The sequence below is a fragment of the Megalobrama amblycephala genome, linkage group LG12, assembly GCF_018812025.1.
Source record: "Megalobrama amblycephala isolate DHTTF-2021 linkage group LG12, ASM1881202v1, whole genome shotgun sequence".
Taxonomy (NCBI): Eukaryota; Metazoa; Chordata; class Actinopteri; order Cypriniformes; family Xenocyprididae; genus Megalobrama; species Megalobrama amblycephala.
In genome coordinates, this window is record NC_063055.1 from 8719889 (window position 1) to 8741032 (window position 21144).

Below are 21144 nucleotides of genomic sequence, written 5' to 3' on the forward strand. Positions count from 1 at the left end.
CTGTAAAAGGGGCATTATAGGTCTTCAATGTAATATGGGTTGTATTTTCTTTTGTCATTGCTAGCTTCTACCAAACGAAAGACACTTTGATAGGCATCAACAACGAATCCTATGGCAAGCATTTGAAAAATTGATAAGCCTATTTATTTTGCTATCCTAACTTTGCATGATTATTTGTTTACTTAGATTTAGGGATGCACCGATATTAAAATTCTGGCTAATACCATTAAGTTGATAATTATATTAATGTTGTGGACAATAACCAATAAATGTCTGATATTCTATACAATTTTACCTAAAAAAAAAAAAAAACAGTAAAAACTAAAACTGTAAATACAACAAGTGAATTTAGGCATCACAATGCATAGTATAAAAAAATGGATATTCATTATGAGATTTGCTAAAGAAAACATTTAACAGTGTTATTATATTATAAAGACTAACGATGAGTTAATCCACATGCAGTTTGAAAAATGGAAATGGATATTCATTTTGAGATTTGCTTAAAAATACATTTAACATTGTTATTATAAAGATTAACTTTGAATGTTAGATGACAGCAAAAATAACAAATGCAAAAATAGGGAAAAGGAGCATGCACAATTAAATATTGGATATTGGCAGATAAGGATTAATAAAATCATTGAAATATCGTCCAATACCTGATATGGTACAGATATATCATGCATCTCTAGTAGCATTTTGTTTGTTTCATTCTGCATTGCTCCTTCCCTGCTGTTCTGCTGTAAAATTACAGACCTTCAATGTATTTTAGGTCTTGACCCACACCATTTGAGAAGCACTGCCTCAAATAAGATATGAAATTTCTAACAGAATCATCCAGCTGTATCACTGTGGCAAGCAGGGCAATAGTTTCGGAGAGGTCAGGACAGAAAAGTCAAGTCACTGCTAACAAATTTGGTTATAAAATCAGAATCGCGCTGGACCGTTTTCTCTACAGACAGCTGAGTAAGCTACTCTGGCATCAAAATCCATTTTTACCCTCAAGCCTAGGAGACTATTCTTTAAACTGACAGACTACTTCTTCACAGCATAATAGCCAAAGCTGTCCTTCATAATATATTCGTCTGATTTAATGGGAAAATGCACATCTGACTGTTTGAAGACAGAGAGAGAGGGAAAAAAAACTATGCAGACTTGGAGGAAAGAGATTTAAAACTCTCTCTGAATGCCGAAATTATGCTCAGAAGTGTCACACGCCCATTTTTAATATATCTGAGTTAGCTTTTCTACCTCTTTTGGGATATTGTTAGAAAAAAATCTGAATAAATGAACAAATATATAAATAAGTAAAAGTAAAAGTAAATATGACAGGTACCCAAATAAGTGAAAAAGACCTTTTACCTTATTTTGCGTTACTCTTTATCTCTCCCAAAACCACGTGAGCTGCCTCTGCAGGCGTCATGCGCACTCCTGACATGAAGGTTGTTTCAAAAGGCAAGTAACCTAATTATGGTGAGAGAAATGTTGATTATGATTAATATATACTTACATTTGAGTCAACACTAATAATTTAAACAAATGTGTCTGATACATAATTGCACAAAATAATTTAAATAATTACATTAAATAAAATAATTTATAATTAAATTAAATAATTAAAAATAATTTATAATTAAATAAAATAATTATTAACTTTAACACACACATATTATATAATATAATATAATATAATATAATATAATATTATATATATTATTATATATATATATATATATATATATATATATATATATATATATATAAAAAATTAAAACCAGACTATTTTTTTCACCAAAAAAATGTGTCATATACTTATGCTTTTTAAAAGAACTGTTGTTCCTCTCATTTTTCCTGTATTGAAAGAGTGCAACACTTTTTCAGCGGTGCTGGTTCCGAAAGTATTTTTTCCATTCATTTTTCCCATAGGGATTTAAAGCGTTATAAGCCATGAACCAAGTCAAACAGCAACGAGGTGAATCATAACATTAAAAACTTTGATTTGAAGCAAAAAGTATTTGAAAACCGAACAAAAACACAAAGTTACACGACTGTGTACTTAATGGCTTTAGTGAGGAAAAGAACTACAATACCATGAAGCATTGCGAACAGCATAATCGAATCAAAAATGATGAGTATAAAACTACTCTTTTAAATTGTTGATTATATTATGTAATAACAATATATTTTAAGTTTTATGTAAAATACGCATATACAGTATATTTAAATATTTAAGTATTTCGAGAGCATAGGGAGATCGACATAAGTCATTCACAGAGTTTTATGGAAGTAAGTGAAGCTAAAGTGCTCTTTTGGTGCTTTTAGCTTAATTCTCTGATTGGTGGAATTTTCTGTACAGCATCATGGGTAATGTAGTTTTTCACCACGAATTCCACAATTATTTTAAAAATAAGCTGAAATAATGCAGGCTGAGGGGTCAAAATAGATTTAGAAAGCTTTAGAAGTTTTTGTTAAAAATCAATTTCCCTATGGAGAAAATCAATGTAGTTTTTACTTCCGGAACCTGACATTTGCACTCTATTGTGAGTCATTATGATGACTCATGCCTATAGAAATGCTTAAAAACAGTCATTGAGGTTCTATTTCAATTCAAATGTTGTAAACAAAGCAAAGGGGAAGCTCACTAGGTTTTGTACTAGAGCTTTTGGGATTCCAGGCCATGTGCGCTATTGTCCCTAGGTTAAAAGATTCAGGCTAATATACAATATAATTGAACTGTAATGATCTGTAGCATCCGAAAGATCACAGTGGCCATTTGCCAATTGATTAAGAAGTGCCATGCTGAGTCGGAATCAGCCATCTCTGACAAATCAGAAGTCATTTGCATGAAGGGCATTCTCAGAGAGAGAGAAAGAGAGAGAGAGAGAGAGAGAGAGAGAGAGAGAGATCTCTCTCACCTGCTTGCTCTCAGAGGGTGCTCCAGAACTGCTCTTTTTCATATCAGGCTAATTAGTTAATTCTGCGGATAATTGAATCCCATCCCTACTTAAGCCAGAAGCAGCCAAAGAGGTTCTTTCGAGACATTTCGAGGACTCCTTTATTGGAGACCTTTCTTTCTGAAATTCACTAAGAATGATCTGCGGCTTCTGATAGCGTCGTTTATTTGCAAATGCTGTCTGCATTTTTTTAGTATCCAATATGCTTAAACAATTATCTACAAAACATTCCTGGTCCAGGCACTGCAGTCCCGGATTTCATTAAAATGCTAATATATTATAATTCTATATACACTACTGTTCAAAAGTTTGGGGTCAGTATTTTTTTTTTCTGTGAGGATGCAATAAATCGATCAAAGGTGACAGTAAAGACTTCTACATTGTAAAAAAAAAAAAAAAAATTGGAATAAATGTTTCTTGATCATCAAATCAGCATATCAGAATGATTTCTGAAGGATCATGTGACACTGAAGACTGGAGTAATGATGCTGAAATTTCAGCTTTGCATCACAGGAATAAATTACATTTTAATATATATATATATATATATATATATATATATATATATATATATATATATATATATATATAAACAGAAAATAGTTCTTTTGAATAGTAATAATATTTCACAATATTATTATTTTTACTGTATTTTTGATCAAATAAATGCAGACTTCTTTCAGTGGTACTACATATTTATGCTAAATCATTTCACATCAGGAAACAAAGTAACCATAAAACAGAATTACAGCTGAAATTCACCTATAAAGTGCAATTGTTTAGTGAATTCACCCTTGAGTATTTTTGTAGCATTATGTGGAAATAATTGTGCTGTCTAGACAAGTACAGATAGCTAAAGCATCCAATTGCGAGTGACCTTTCTCTTTTATTTCTAACCATTCAAACCTGATATTCTGGGAAATGCATAAATGTAATGTAGCATGCAAAAAATACAAAAAGGTGTGAACATCCTAAACCCAAGATGGACTCAGGTGCAGGACAAAAAAGATAATAATAAATAGGAAATAAAAGGAAAAATCAGGGTGCCTGATGAAGACCTGATCAGAAATGTTGCGCTGTTCATAAATGTATATATAGTATGGAGTTTTGAGACATCTGACCATGGTCCTGTGGCATTATGGAGAGGAAAATATCTATATAAACTCTTATCTTCTATCCATGTTTGAAAAACAAACGCAGACGTCTCTACAACTGTCCACCCAAGGACAGTGATGCCCCACTGGCTTTCATATTTATAGCTCTGAGAAGGGAAATCCTTGCTAAATCCCCACCATCTCTTTCCCCTATTTGTTTTTCTTCTGCCTGGATTGTGCAAGTAATTTAATTGGTTTTTGCCCACTGATGGTTTAAACAGTACAGCTATTTTCATGTGTATATTCTCCAGCCTCACATATATTGACTGATTGTCCCCAGTGTGCGTTTTGCTTTAATTTACTGAATCGCTTCAACCCCACCTCCATTACAAATCAGTCAAAATCAAATCAATAGATATACGTGTGGCAGTTTAATAGATTTAATAGCTATGCTGAATTAGATGCTGTGCTAAAGGCGGCTGTACGGAATGAAACAACATTTTTTGAAACTATCCTTAGACCAGATGAGATCAGTGTTAATTCATTATTATTCTTCTCTAATTAATTTACAACAAACACATTGTTTTCTCATTCCTGAATCTAATCAGCAGCTCATAATTGATCGCTTAGAGGTTTTACAAGGTACTTTCACAACAATGAAATCTGTGCCGATCTAAATTTGGGTGAGAAAAGCATGATGCCTTGTTTCAAAATAAGTAATATAATGATGTAATTAAATTAAAACCATGGAGAATAGAGAGAATTATCTATTATTCCAAAGTTTATTACCCTATTTGGGAGTGTTTTAATAGTTTGCAGCATCACTATCGGGGTTTTCATCCACATACTTATGCAAATTTTTGGATATCACAATATATCTAAATAGTAATACTTGGTAACACTTAACAACAAACACTTTATATACAGAAAGACAGTGCACTCCTATTTCTATGAATGGGAGAAAGTGCAATGCGCAATATGGCAGAATAAGTCCTGCTTTCTAAATAAAAGATTTACCACTTTGACTACCAATGACCTGCAATTTGTGATCTTTCCAGATAAAATGGGTAAATATTGCACTAAATACAATAAATTAACTGAATTTGTAATTAAATTGAGTATAATTGTGCCATTATATGATGCTATGACACTTAGCACATGCAAATAAATTCATATATATTAATACCCAGCCGCAAATACAGCAGTAGCCAGTCTTTTCAGTTCTTGTGGCTGTGCATTCAAATTGCCAAGATAACAGTGAGTCATTATGTCCTAAAGATTCAAAGGCACAGTCCTAAAGATTATCATTCCTCCCTTTGCTGTGCTATGGTTCAAAAGTCAAATCTTTATTCAGTCTTTCTGTACCATGAAACAGCTGCATTGTCAATGCAAATCTGACAGATGGAAAAAGTGTCATGCTGTGATGTCTTTGATTCACGGCTGACTCGGATTCAGCGACAAAGACAGGCGTGAATGTGTAGATAGAAGCAGCAGACACATTCACAGTGTTTCCCTGAACTATGTCCTTGGAGCTGCTTACTGCAGGAGCTTGGTCACTTGAGGCATGTTTGTTAATGTGTGTTTGTAGACCCTATTTACTGTATGGACAAATGTCTTTTGCTGCCCCCCAAAAAATCTGTACTTATGCAATCTTTTTTCACTAACTTAATTAAGATCTCTAAGATTATTTCCCTTTGAATCCTCTTTCTACCAGTTGTGAAAACTGCAAAGTTTGTTATATAACTTACATTAATTTATCCTTCGCTCTAGTCAGTGCCAGATGTGATCACAGGCGACACACGGCAGCAATGTTCGGCACAGAGCGCTGACCCTGCACACGGCTGTCACACACATTTCTCTCATCTGAACACTGTGAAATCACAAAATAAGATGCAAAATACTACTGTTTAAAAGTTAGGGGTTTTTTTGTTTTGTTTTTTGAGAAATTAATACTTTTATTCAGCAATTGACCAAAAGTGACAGTAAAGACATTTATAATGTTACAGCACATGATCTAGTCTTTCAAATCTGTGCCAATTTCTCCACAGTTTTTAAGCACATAACTATGGAAGCTTGTTTTTTTACCAATGAATAAAAAATAAAAAAGGTAATTGTGACTTTATTCTTGCAATTCTGACTTTTCTCAGAATTGTGAGATATAAACCCGCCATCGTGAGAAATAAAGTCAGAATTGTGAGATATAAACTCGCGATTCTGAGAAATAAAGTCATAACTGTGAGATATAAACCCACAATTTTGAGAAATAAAGTCAGATAATTCAGATCATTATCGCAAAATCAGATAATTATCGCAATTCTGATAATTGTGAGATACAAACTCGCGATTCTGAGAAATAAAGTCATAATTGTGAGATATAAACTCACGATTCTGAGAAATAAAGTCAATTGTGAGATATAAACTCGCGATTCTGAGAAATAAAGTCATAATTGTGAGATATAAACTCACGATTCTGAGAAATAAAGTCATAATTGTGAGATATAAACTCACGATTCTGAGAAATAAAGTCAATTGTGAGATATAAACTCGCGATTCTGAGAAATAAAGTCATAACTGTTAGATATAAACCCACAATTTTGAGAAATAAAGTCAGATCATTCAGATCATTATCGCAAAATCAGATAATTATCGCAATTCTGATAATTGTGAGATACAAACTCGCGATTCTGACAAATAAAGTCATAATTGTGAGATATAAACTCACGATTCTGAGAAATAAAGTCAATTGTGAGATATAAACTCGCGATTCTGAGAAATAAAGTCATAACTGTGAGATATAAACCCACAATTTTGAGAAATAAAGTCAGATAATTCAGATCATAATCGCAAAATCAGATAATTATCGCAATTCTGATAATTGTGAGATATAAACTCGCATTTCTGAGAAAGTTATAATTGTGAGATATAAACCCGCAATTCTGAGAAATAAAGTCAGAATTGTGAGATATAAACTCGCGATTCTGAGAAATAAAGTCAGAACTGCGAGATATAAACTCGCGATTCTGAGAATTAAAGTCAGAACTGCGAGATATAAACTCGCGATTCTGAGAAATAAAGTCATAATTGTGAGATATAAACTCGCGATTCTGAGAAATAAAGTCAGAATTGTGAGATATAAACTCGCGATTCTGAGAAATAAAGTCAGAATTGTGAGATATAAACTCGCGATTCTGAGAAATCAAGTTATAACTGCGAGATATAAACTCGCGATTCTGAGAAATAAAGTCATAATTGTGAGATATAAACTCGCGATTCTGAGAAATAAAGTCATAATTGTGAGATATAAACTCGCGATTCTGAGAAATAAAGTCAGAATTGTGAGATATAAACTCGCGATTCTGAGAAATAAAGTCAGAATTGTGAGATATAAACTCACGATTCTGAGAAATAAAGTCAGAATTGTGAGATATAAACTCGCGATTCTGAGAAATAAAGTCAGAATTGTGAGATATAAACTCGCGATTCTGAGAAATAAAGTCAGAATTGTGAGATATAAACTCGCGATTCTGAAAAATAAAGTCATAATTGTGAGATATAAACTCGCGATTATGAGAAATAAAGTCAGAATTGTGAGATATAAACTCGCGATTCTGAGAAATAAAGTCAGATAATTCAGATAATTATCGCAATTCTGATAATTGTGAGATATAAACTCGCGATTCTGAGAAATAAAGTCATAATTGTGAGATATAAACTCACGATTCTGAGAAATAAAGTCAATTGTGAGATATAAACTCGCGATTCTGAGAAATAAAGTCATAATTGTGAGATATAAACTCACGATTCTGAGAAATAAAGTCAATTGTGAGATATAAACTCGCGATTCTGAGAAATAAAGTCATAACTGTGAGATATAAACCCGCAATTCTGAGAAATAAAGTCAGAATTGTGAGATATAAACTCACGATTCTGAGAAATAAAGTCATAATTGTGAGATATAAACTCGCGATTCTGAGAAATAAAGTCATAATTGTGAGATATAAACTCGCGATTCTGAGAAATAAAGTCAGAATTGTGAGATATAAACTCGCGATTCTGAGAAATAAAGTCAGAATTGTGAGATATAAACTCACGATTCTGAGAAATAAAGTCAATTGTGAGATATAAACTCGCGATTCTGAGAAATAAAGTCATAATTGTGAGATATAAACTCACGATTCTGAGAAATAAAGTCAGAATTGTGAGATATAAACTCACGATTCTGAGAAATAAAGTCAATTGTGAGATATAAACTTGCGATTCTGAGAAATAAAGTCATAATTGTGAGATATAAACTCACGATTCTGAGAAATAAAGTCAATTGTGAGATATAAAGGATATATATGGTAATAATATATATGGGAAGGAGATAGCTCACCTTTGTCAAACTTTAGGCCTTTATATCCTGAATGGTAGAATCAAAGAAGATTCCTGTGGACACTTTACCTATGGCTCAAATCTTGGGAACAGTGTTGTAGATTATGCCATATCAAATATAATCCCCTCCTATTTCCGTGCATTTACCATCAAAGCTCAGTCACCCTTGTCTGATCACAGCTAGATCATTGTTTCCATTAAGGGTGAAAACATCAAACCAAGAGAAATACATAAAAAGCCAATTCGTCTATATAAACTTGACACATCAGATACATGGACTCATAGCACTGCTGAAACATATATCAGAGTGTTAAACTCAGATGAAATAGTCAATTCCATAACATTGTTTAGCAGTTCAACATTTGATATTAATCGGAAGGGAATTGACTTAGCAATTAAACATATTAATGACATTTTTGAAAATATAGCAAAAAAAGCTCATTTAAATAAAATGACACCATGTAAACACAAAAAAAGCACTAAACAAAAACCTTCTGAAAAATGGTTTGACCATGACTGTAAAACAATTAGACAAGAGCTACGATTCATTTCAAATCAAAAACACAAAGATCCAGTCAACACTGAGTTGCGCTTAAAACACTCAGAACTTCTGAAACAATACAAAAACACACTGAGACAGAAGAAACTGAATTATTATAACAACACGCTTCAAAAGATTGAAAACACAATTGATCAGGGCCAGTTCTGGAGCATGTGGAACAGTTTGAACACTACAAAGCCACAAGAACCAGCCATACAAGATGGTCAAATTTGGAAAGATTATTTCGAGAACCTCTATAGCCATCAAACTGACCCTTTAAATAATCCCAACCAATTAAAAGTCCTTGAAAAATTGAACGCTCTTGAGTCATGCATCAAAAACAACCAAAATCCACTAGATTATCCAATAACCCAACAAGAACTTAGTGGAAAGCTGAAATCTCTCAAATCTAATAAATCCTGTGGCCCTGACAAAATAAAAAATGAGATGCTAAAAAACAGCTCTCCTGAACTTCAGAATGCATTGCTCAAACTCTTTAACTTAATTCTGAGTTCAGGTGTTTTTCCAGAGGTCTGGAATACAGGGCTCATTTCTCCCATCTTTAAAAGTGGAGACAAAACAGACCCTAATAACTACAGAGGAATCTGTGTAACCAGTAATTTGGGAAAAGTATTTTGTTCTATAATTAACTCTCGGATTTCATTTTTCTTAAAGCAGCACAATGTCATCAGCAAATCTCAAATTGGCTTCCTTCCCAAACATCGAACCACTGATCATATTCACACACTACACACAATAATAAACAAACACGTACACCAAAAGAAAGACGGAAAAATATTTGCATGCTTCGTAGATTTCAAGAAAGCTTTTGACTCCATTTGGCATAAAGGATTGTTTTATAAGATCATTCAAAGTGGTATTGGGGGCAAAATATATGACTTAATTAAAAACATGTATAACCAAAATAAATGTGCAGTAAAAATAGGTCATCAGAGAACAGAATATTTCTCCCAAGAGCGAGGGGTCAGACAAGGCTGCTGCCTCAGCCCAACTTTATTTAACATTTATATTAATGAATTGGCAGATCTACTGGACCAATCAGAGAGTCCAGGACTACAACTATTTGACACAGAAGTCAAATATTTACTATATGCAGACGACTTACTAATTCTGTCTAAAACGGCGGAAGGTCTCCAGAACCACCTAGACATTTTAACTAAATACTGCCATGACTGGGCCTTAGAAGTCAACATCCAGAAAACGTCTCGGGTTACGAGCAATGTTCCCTCTAATTTTTTTTCTCGCTGAGCAAAACTTTTCTCTGTTGAGCGCACATTTTGGCCACCTGAGCAAAAACATACTTTATATCAGACCTGTACAATGAACGTAAACGCACACAAAAAAATGGTTTTATCATGCAACTGTAACATTTAACTTTAATGTGCCGTTTCTATTTTATTTGACCCTTGATGTAACTTAGTGATTTATTAAATAATATTTTTGAATCAAGCAGTTCAGTCACTAAATTAAGCACATTTTAGGTTACTTGAGATTTTTTCACATTGCTGTATTAACTGTACCAGTCTTTATCAAGAAATTCTATTAAAAAATAATTTCTGTCCTCCTGCAAGACAGTTCAATTCTTTATAATAAATAATATAATAATGAGCAGTTACAATGATGGTTTGGGACAACCATAATGTGTTTTTGTACAGTCAATTATTAGCAACAGACAGTGTTAAACCATCAAAATTACATGTTTATTGCTTATGAATTTCCCAGATTTTATATACCAGGAGGTTAAGATTTTTCGTGGCAAGGCGCCCTAAACAATCCCCTTGTGAGATCAATTTTTTATTAGGCTTACATTATAATATAATAAAATATAATATAATATTTAAATATTTAAACTGATATACAGTATTATATCAGTTTAAATGCTTCCATTTGTTTTAATATATTATATAGTGAAAACAAACTGAAGCATTTAAACAGATCTGATAGCTAAATATTTTTAAGAAAAGTGAACGTTAATTAGTTTATAGTTATCTAAACATCCCTGAAACCCACACCACCACCACACACACAAATCTATTTAAACTGAGGTATATCACTGATGTATTTTCAGTTTGCACGCTACACTTGTGGTGGGTGTGTGATTGTAAATGTCTCAGAGTTTTGTTAGTATTCTGTGCCCATCATCCACCACTTTTCATCAAAACATGACGTTTTATTTCACATTTCTTTTCGTTTCGCGTTGCCTCTCGTGTTGATGTATTTAGTCCGCAAACATGACAGTATTCTTACCGCTACTGATTATTTGGCTCAGGGCCAGCCAGCTCACACGTGCTCATCGTTCTCTTTCTATGAAACCTGTAAACCGCATTCACCGGTTCCAACTCTATAGCGACAATAACTCTATAACGGTTGTCCAGAGCACTGCAATTATTTCTCATTTAATCTACTACAATAATTTTCATGTCTGTTCTCTGCGCGGCAATTATTTCTTCTGCGCGGCCGCGGCTTCAGAAGTGCGCAGCTTAGAGGGAACATTGGTTACGAGTGTAACCCTTGTTCCCTGAGTAAGGGAACGAGATGCTACGTCGGATGACGTGATGGGAACCCTCTGTATTTTGTGTTCGTGAAGCACCTCTGTATCCAACCAATGAAAAGACGTGACGTCAGAGGCGGGTGACGTCACGGATCAGGAAGCTATAAAGCACACCTGAAAACAAAGCACGCCAGCTTCTGTAAAATGTCTGAAGCAAGCGCACCAGGTATGCAGGAGATACGGCCACGTGACGTAGCGTCTCGTTCCCTTACTCAGGGAACAAGGGTTACACTCGTAACCCGAGACGTTCCCTTTCGTGGGAACTATCGACGTTACGTCGGATGACGTGATGGGAACGCAATCCCAACTACGCCATCTCTCAGAGTGCCTGGCTGCTATCTTGTAGCACCCTGGCCCCCGGAGTGATGTTAAGGTGAAGATTGTAAAATCTGATAAAGGTGTGCTGGGATGACCATCCAGCCGCACCACAAATGTCGTCCATAGAGACACCAGATAGGAGAGCTCTGGACGCGGCCATACCTCTCGTGGAGTGAGCCCGCACCATCAAAGGACACGGGCGCCCCACCGTCTCATACGCAAGTGAGATGGCCTCGACCACCCACTTGCTCATCCGCTGTTTAGATGCTGGGCCCCCTTCTTAGGGGACCCATAACATACAAACAATTGTTCTGTTTTTCTCCACAGGGCAGCTCTGTGAACATACGCATCTAATGCTCTTACAGGGCAAAGCAGATTCTTCCTTTCTTGATCCAAATTTGCGAAAGGAGGCAGGCAGAAAGCCTCAAGTACAATGGGGCCTGGGACCCTCGTCGGAACTTTTGGAACATAGCCCGGCCTGGTATGCAGAAAGGCTTTCACCATACCAGGCGCAAACTCAAGACAAGATGGAGCGACTGACAGCGCTTGTAAATCACCAATTCTCTTCAAAGAAGAGACGGCCAAGAGAAAGATAGTTTTAAGTGTCAAGAACTTGTCTGACACCTCCTCTATTGGCTCGAAGGGAGCCTCAGCCAGCCCTTGGAGCACAATAGTGAGGTCCCAGGTCGGGGTCTTTGTGCGCACCACAGGTCTCAACCTGAGTGCACCACGGAGGAAGCGTACTACTAGGGGGTCTCGACCCAGCGAGGAGCCCCCTACAGGGATATGATGAGCCGAAATAGCGGCCACATATACTTTCAGCGTGGAAGGGGTTAAACCTTCCGAGAACTTTTCCTGAAGGAACTGAAGCACGTCAAAGACAGAAGAATGGACCGGGTCCAAATTATGCTGTTCACACAACACAGAGAACAATTTCCATTTATATAAGTACAACTTCCTCGTGGAGGGAGCTCTGGAGTGAAGGATGGTCTCCACAACCTCGGTTGAGAGACCAGTTCCTATGAGCCTTGCCCCCTCAGGGGCCAGGCCCACAGTTTCCACATTTCTGGGTGGGGATGGAGAATCATGCCGCCCGCTTGAGACAGGAGATCCTGCCTGAGAGGAAGCTCTAAGGGAGAACCGTGAAGTAGAGACATTATGTCCGAAAACCATATTCTGGTCGGCCAGTAAGGGGCCACCAATATTAGGTCGACCTTCTCCTGGCGAACCTTCTCCAGAACTCCCGGTAACATTGAGACTGGGGGGAATGCATACAGACGCAGCCTCGGCCACGTCTGTAGCATGGCATCCAGCCCTAGAGGTGCTGGGTGCTGAAGTGAGTACCACAGAGGGCACTGAGCTGACTCCTCTGTGGCAAATAGATCGACTTGAGCTCGACCGAAAGTTTTCCATATCAACTCCATCACCTCGGTGTGGAGTTTCCATTCCCCCGGTCTCGCGCCCTGCCTCGACAGGGCGTCCGCTCCCACATTCAACCACCCGGGGATGTAAGCTGCTCTCTTTCCCTGGGACCAGAGGAGGATGCGACTGGCCAGCTTGGATAATAGGCGAGACCGCAAACCCCCCTGATAGTTGATGTACGAGACCACCGCAGTGTTGTCCGTACGGACCAGCACATGATGGTCTCTCAGGGCGGGGAGGAAGTGTTTTAGTGCAAGGAACACCGCCATCATCTCCAGCTGATTTATGTGCCAGGAGCGCTGATGGTCCTCCCACAGACCCCGAGCTGAGCGGCCACTCATGACCGCTCCCCAGCCCGTGAGGGAAGCATCTGTCGTAAGCATTACACGACGACCAGAAGTCCCCAGCACGGGTCCCTGGGTTAGGAACCAAGGCTTTCTCCACATGACCAGAGCACGAAGGCATCGCCGCGTGACTTTGATCATGCGAAAAGGATTTCCCCTCGGGGAAAACCCCTTGGTCCTGAGCCACCACTGTAAGGGTCTCATGTGCAGGAGACCAAAAGTAATAACGTTGGACGCAGCTGCCATCAGACCCAACAGTCTCTGAAAACTGTTTTACAGTGAGTGACTGGCCTAACTTCACCCCTTTCACGGCCCCGAGAATGGAACTCACACGAGCAGGGGACAACTGCGCCTGCATCGTGGTGGAATCCCAGATTACACCTAAGTAGTTTGCAACCTGACTCGGGACCAGCACACTCTTTTTGGCGTTGAGCCTCAGCCCAAGCCTCTTCATGTGCGACAGAACAACATCTCGATGTTGAACTGCCAATCGTTCTGTTTGAGCTAGTATCAACCAATTGTCGATATAGTTCAGCACGCGGATGCCCTGGAGTCTCAGCGGAGCCAGCGCTGCATCCACGCACTTCGTGAACGTGCGGGGTGAGAGGGATAGGCCGAACGGAAGAACCCTGTATTGGTAAGCTTCGCCCCCGAAAGCAAACCTGAGGAACTTCCTGTGTGAAGGATGGATGGATACATGAAAGTATGCGTCTTTCAGATCTATCGCTACAAACCAGTCCTCGGACCTGATCTGAGGGATGATCTGTCTGAGTGTAAGCATTTTGAACTTCAATTTCCTTACAGATCGATTTAACACACATAAATCTATGATCGGACGCAACCCTCCATCCTTCTTCGGAACAATGAAGTAGCGGCTGTAAAAGCCCGACATTTTGCTGGGAGGGGAAACCCTTTCTATAGCCCCTTTTTGCAAAAGCGTCGTTACTTCTTGCTCCATCACCAGAGACTAATCTGGGGTTACCACCGTAGGAAGCACCCCATTGAACTTGGGCGGTCGTGAACCGAACTGAATTCTGTAGCCCTGTTCTATCATGAGCAGCACCCACTTCGAAACATTCGGGAGATTTTTCCACTCTTCCAAATATTCCTCAGAATTTAATTATTCAATATTTCATTTAATCCTCAAATTAAATGCAGCCAGTTCTTATATAAATATATATTTTTTGAACAGACTGAATATATTTAGAATACACAAAAAAGAATTATAGCTCGTAATAATTCGCAAGGTATTTTAGGGAAAGAGAGAAAGGGAACTCCCGTCTACTCAGATCCCTTAATATATAATATATATATATATACATATATATACACACACACATGCATAATTACGGACACGTGATATATGCGCAGCCTCGGCAAACGCAAGACCCAAGCCGTATATTCATTCTTACAGACTTAAACTACGCGCTGCCTCGGCAACGCGAGATCCGAGCCATATTCTTTAATGAAAACTCAATCTACGCGCTGCCTCGGCAACGCGAGATCCGAGCCATATATTCTTTAATGAAAACTTCAAAGCCGAGTTTTTACAGTGCACACAGACGCTCCCTCGAGAGCTGCCTGGGCTCACTCCCATTTCACTGCTGTTTTCTCGCCATAATACGTGTCTTTTTTATATATAAATATATGGATTGGTGTGAGATACTCTTGTCCTCAGACGAAGAGATCTTGACTTGTTTATATGTAATAAGACAAACAACACCAAATAAGACACACAAGATACAGAGAGCGCTTGCTGAAGACAACAGAAGCTGGCGTGCTTTGTGTTCAGGTGTGCTTTATAGCTTCCTGATCCGTGACGTCACCCGCCTCTGACGTCACGTCTTTTCATTGGTTGGATACAGAGGTGCTTCATGAACACAAAATACAGAGAGTTCCCATCACGTCATCCGACGTAGCGTCGATAGTTCCCACGAAAGGGAACTAAGATTATGATATTTCAGAAAAAACCCAGAAATCTGGAACATAAACATGCATTTACTGTAAACAACACCACTCTTCAGCACTCTTTACAATATATTTATCTTGGTTTGGTTTTAACACCCACTGGAAATTTCAATTTGGCTATTAAAACATTACTTATAAAAGCCAGCAGAGCAATGCATGCCATACGAACTAAATTATTCAAAATAAACATTCCAATCAGAATTTGGACAAAGATCTTTGATAGTGTGATACTGCCCATTGCCTCATATGGAAGTGAGGTGTGGGGTCCAGCGAGTAACTACAGCCATAAGGCTTGGGACAAACATCCTTTAGAAGGTCTACATGTAGAGTTCTGTAGAAGCATCCTTCATGTCCACAGAAACACACCTAATAACGGCTGTAGGGCAGAACTAGGCCGTCTTCCCCTCAATTTAATGATTAAAAAAAAGAGCTTTAAAGTTCTGGATACACTTAAAATCTAGTCCTGAAGACACACTTCATTTTAAAGCACTAAAAACACAAGAACTGAGTGCTCAGAAAAGTCATCTTTCTGCAATGGTGTCAGAAATGACAAACAAAGCATTCAAAATCACTGCCCCAGAAAACCCTGTAAGAATTAAAGAAATTATGAGTAAAGAGAAAAAAGCATACATACAGCACTGGAAAGAGCAAACGAAAGAGCAGAGTCATCTCCAGTGTTACCTTAATCTAAACAGAGAGTACAGCCTGGCCGAATATCTCACCTCTGTCAGAAATACAACACACAGGAATTTATTAACCAAGTACAGACTTAGTGACCACCAGCTGGCCATAGAAAGAGGGCGATACAAGAAGACATGGTTACCCAAAGAAGAGCGAGTCTGTAATGAATGTAGATCAGGGGCAGTTGAGACGGAGGCACACTTCCTCCTCCACTGTGATAAATTCACAACCTTAAGAGAGACACTGTACTGTCAAATACAGCACATCATCCAGGAGTTCCAGTCACTCCATGAAACTGACAAACTGAAAATATTACTTGGTGAAGGACCTTCTTCCACTTTAATAGCACAATATATTTATAATTGCCACAAACTAAGAGGTACTGAGTGAACACATCCATATTATATTACTATTGATATGTGTATAAATATATATATGAATGCATTTTATATATGTTCTTGTTCGTATATTTGTTTTTGTTTTGCTTTATGCAATGCTTTGGCAATATGTACCTAAATATGTCATGCCAATAAAGCAAATTGAATTGAATTATAAACTCACGATTCTGAGAAATAAAGTCATAACTGTGAGATATAAACCCACAATTTTGAGAAATAAAGTCAGATAATTCAGATTATCGCAAAATCAGATAATTATCGCAATTCTGATAATTGTGAGATATAAACTCGCGATTCTGAGAAATAAAGTCAGAACTGTGAGATATAAACTCGCGATTCTGAGAATTAAAGTCAGAATTGTGAGATATAAACTCGCGATTCTGAAAAATAAAGTCAGAACTGTGAGATATAAACTCGCGATTCTGAGAAATAAAGTCAGAACTGTGAGATATAAACTCGTGATTCTGAGAAATAAAGTCAGAATTGTGAGATATAAACTCGCGATTCTGAGAAATAAAGTCAGAATTGTGAGATATAAACTCACGGTTCTGAGAAATAAAGTCAATTGTGAGATATAAACTCACGATTCTGAGAAATAAAGTCATAACTGCGAGATATAAACTCACAATTCTGAGAAATAAAGTCATAACTGTGAGATATAAACTCGCGATTCTGAGAAATAAAGTCATAACTGCGAGATATAAACTCGCGATTCTGAGAAATAAAGTCAGAACTGCGAGATATAAACTCGCGATTCTGAGAAATAAAGTCAGAATTGTGAGATATAAACTCGCGATTCTAAGAAATAAAGTCAGAGTTGTGAGATATAAACTCGCGATTCTGAGAAATAAAGTCATAACTGCGAGATATAAACTCGCGATTCTGAGAAATAAAGTCAGAATTGTGAGATATAAACTCGCGATTCTGAAAAATAAAGTCAGAATTGTGAGATATAAACTCGCGATTCTGAGAAATAAAGTCAGAATTGTGAGATATAAACTCGCGATTGTGAGAAATAAAGTTAGAACTGTGAGATATAAACTCACGATTCTAAGAAATAAAGTCAGAACTGTGAGATATAAACTCACGATTCTGAGAAATAAAGTCAGAACTGCGAGATATAAACTCACGATTCTGAGAAATAAAGTTAGAACTGTGAGATATAAACTCACAATTCTGAGAAATAAAGTCAGAACTGTGAGATATAAACTCACGATTCTGAGAAATAAAGTCAGAACTGCGAGATATAAACTCACGATTCTGAGAAATAAAGTTAGAACTGTGAGATATAAACTCACAATTCTGAGAAATAAAGTCAGAACTGTGAGATATAAACTCACGATTCTGAGAAATAAAGTTAGAACTGTGAGATATAAACTCGCGATTCTGAGAAATAGTCATAATTGTGAGATATAAACTCGTGATTCTGAGAAATAAAGTCAGAATTGTGAGATATAAACTCGCGATTCTGAGAAATAAAGTCAGAATTGTGAGATATAAACTCACGGTTCTGAGAAATAAAGTCAATTGTGAGATATAAACTCACGATTCTGAGAAATAAAGTCATAACTGCGAGATATAAACTCACAATTCTGAGAAATAAAGTCATAACTGTGAGATATAAACTCGCGATTCTGAGAAATAAAGTCATAACTGCGAGATATAAACTCGCGATTCTGAGAAATAAAGTCAGAACTGCGAGATATAAACTCGCGATTCTGAGAAATAAAGTCAGAATTGTGAGATATAAACTCGCGATTCTAAGAAATAAAGTCAGAGTTGTGAGATATAAACTCGCGATTCTGAGAAATAAAGTCATAACTGCGAGATATAAACTCGCGATTCTGAGAAATAAAGTCAGAATTGTGAGATATAAACTCGCGATTCTGAAAAATAAAGTCAGAATTGTGAGATATAAACTCGCGATTCTGAGAAATAAAGTCAGAATTGTGAGATATAAACTCGCGATTCTGAGAAATAAAGTTAGAACTGTGAGATATAAACTCACGATTCTAAGAAATAAAGTCAGAACTGTGAGATATAAACTCACGATTCTGAGAAATAAAGTCAGAACTGCGAGATATAAACTCACGATTCTGAGAAATAAAGTCAGAGTTGTGAGATATAAACTCACAATTCTGAGAAATAAAGTCAGAACTGTGAGATATAAACTCACGATTCTGAGAAATAAAGTTAGAACTGTGAGATATAAACTCGCGATTCTGAGAAATAGTCATAATTGTGAGATATAAACTCACGATTCTGAGAAATAAAGTCAGAATCGTGAGATATAAACTCACGATTCTGAGAAATAAAGTCATAATTGTGAGATATAAACTCACGATTCTAAGAAATAAAGTCAGAACTGTGAGATATAAACTCACGATTCTGAGAAATAAAGTCAGAACTGCGAGATATAAACTCACGATTCTGAGAAATAAAGTCAGAGTTGTGAGATATAAACTCACAATTCTGAGAAATAAAGTCAGAACTGTGAGATATAAACTCACGATTCTGAGAAATAAAGTTAGAACTGTGAGATATAAACTCGCGATTCTGAGAAATAGTCATAATTGTGAGATATAAACTCACGATTCTGAGAAATAAAGTCAGAATCGTGAGATATAAACTCACGATTCTGAGAAATAAAGTCAGAATTGTGAGATATAAACTCACGATTCTGAGAAAAAAAGTCAATTGTGAGATATAAACTCACGATTCTGAGAAATAAAGTCAGAATTGTGAGATATAAACTTGCGATTCTGAGAAATAAAGTCAGAATTGTGAGATATAAACTCACGATTCTGAGAAATAAAGTCAGAATTGTGAGACATAAACTCACGATTCTGAGAAATAAAGTCAGAATTGTGAGATATAAACTCACGATTCTGAGAAATAAAGTCAGAATTGTGAGATATAAACTCACGATTCTGAGAAAAAAAGTCAATTGTGAGATATAAACTCACGATTCTGAGAAATAAAGTCAGAATTGTGAGATATAAACTTGCGATTCTGAGAAATAAAGTCAGAATTGTGAGATATAAACTCACGATTCTGAGAAAAAAAGTCAATTGTGAGATATAAACTCACGATTCTGAGAAATAAAGTCAGAATTGTGAGATATAAACTTGCGATTCTGAGAAATAAAGTCAGAATTGTGAGATATAAACTCACGATTCTGAGAAATAAAGTCAGAATTGTGAGACATAAACTCACGATTCTGAGAAATAAAGTCAGAATTGTGAGATATAAACTCACGATTCTGAGAAATAAAGTCAGAATTGTGAGATATAAACTCACGATTCTGAGAAAAAAGTCAATTGTGAGATATAAACTCACGATTCTGAGAAATAAAGTCAGAATTGTGAGATATAAACTTGCGATTCTGAGAAATAAAGTCAGAATTGTGAGATAAACTCACGATTCTGAGAAATAAAGTCATAACTGTGAGATATAAACTCGCGATTCTGAGAAATAAAGTCAGAATTGTGAGATGTAAACTCACGATTCTGAGAAATAAAGTCAGAATTGTGAGATATAAACTTGCGATTCTGAGAAATAAAGTCAGAATTGTGAGATATAAACTTGCGATTCTGAGAAATAAAGTCAGAATTGTGAGATATAAACTCGCGATTCTGAGAAATAAAGTCAGAATTGTGAGATATAAACTCACGATTCTGAGAAATAAAGTCAGAATTGTGAGATATAAACTCACGATTCTGAGAAATAAAGTCATAACTGTGAGATATAAACTTGCGATTCTGAGAAATAAAGTCAGAATTGTGAGATATAAACTCGCGATTCTGAGAAATAAAGTCATAACTGTGAGATATAAACTCGCGATTCTGAGAAATAAAGTCAGAATTGTGAGATATAAACTCACGATTCTGAGAAATAAAGTCAGAATTGTGAGATATAAACTCACGATTCTGAGAAATAAAGTCATAACTGTGAGAAATAAACTCGCGATTCTGAGAAATAAAGTCATAACTGCGAGATATAAACTCACAATTCTGAGAAATAAAGTCATAACTGTGAGATATAAACTCGCGATTCTGAGAAATAAAGTCAGAATTGTGAGATATAAACTCACGATTCTGAGAAATAAAGTCAGAATTGTGAGATATAAACTCACGATTCTGAGAAAAAAAGTCAATTGTGAGATATAAACTCGCGATTCTGAGAAATAAAGTCAGAATTGTGAGATATAAACTTGCGATTCTGAGAAATAAAGTCAGAATTGTGAGATATAAACTGACGATTCTGAGAAATAAAGTCATAACTGTGAGATATAAACTCGCGATTCTGAGAAATAAAGTCAGAATTGTGAGATATAAACTCGCGATTCTGAGAAATAAAGTCATAACTGCGAGATATAAACTTGCGATTCTGAGAAATAAAGTCAGAATTGTGAGATATAAACTCGCGATTCTGAGAAATAAAGTCATAACTGTGAGATATAAACTCGCGATTCT

General features: G+C 36.5%; 1 long non-coding RNA gene across 1 annotated transcript in view; it reads right to left on the minus strand.

Annotated features, from left to right (window-relative positions):
- Window positions 1-1391: 1391 nt before the first annotated feature.
- Window positions 1392-21144, minus strand: part of LOC125279509 — a 57509-nt gene continuing 37756 nt past the window's right edge. Inside the window, exon 6 of the long non-coding RNA XR_007187398.1 lies at window positions 1392-1467. This is a non-coding gene — a long non-coding RNA (uncharacterized LOC125279509). The remainder of the gene's footprint in view (window positions 1468-21144) is intronic.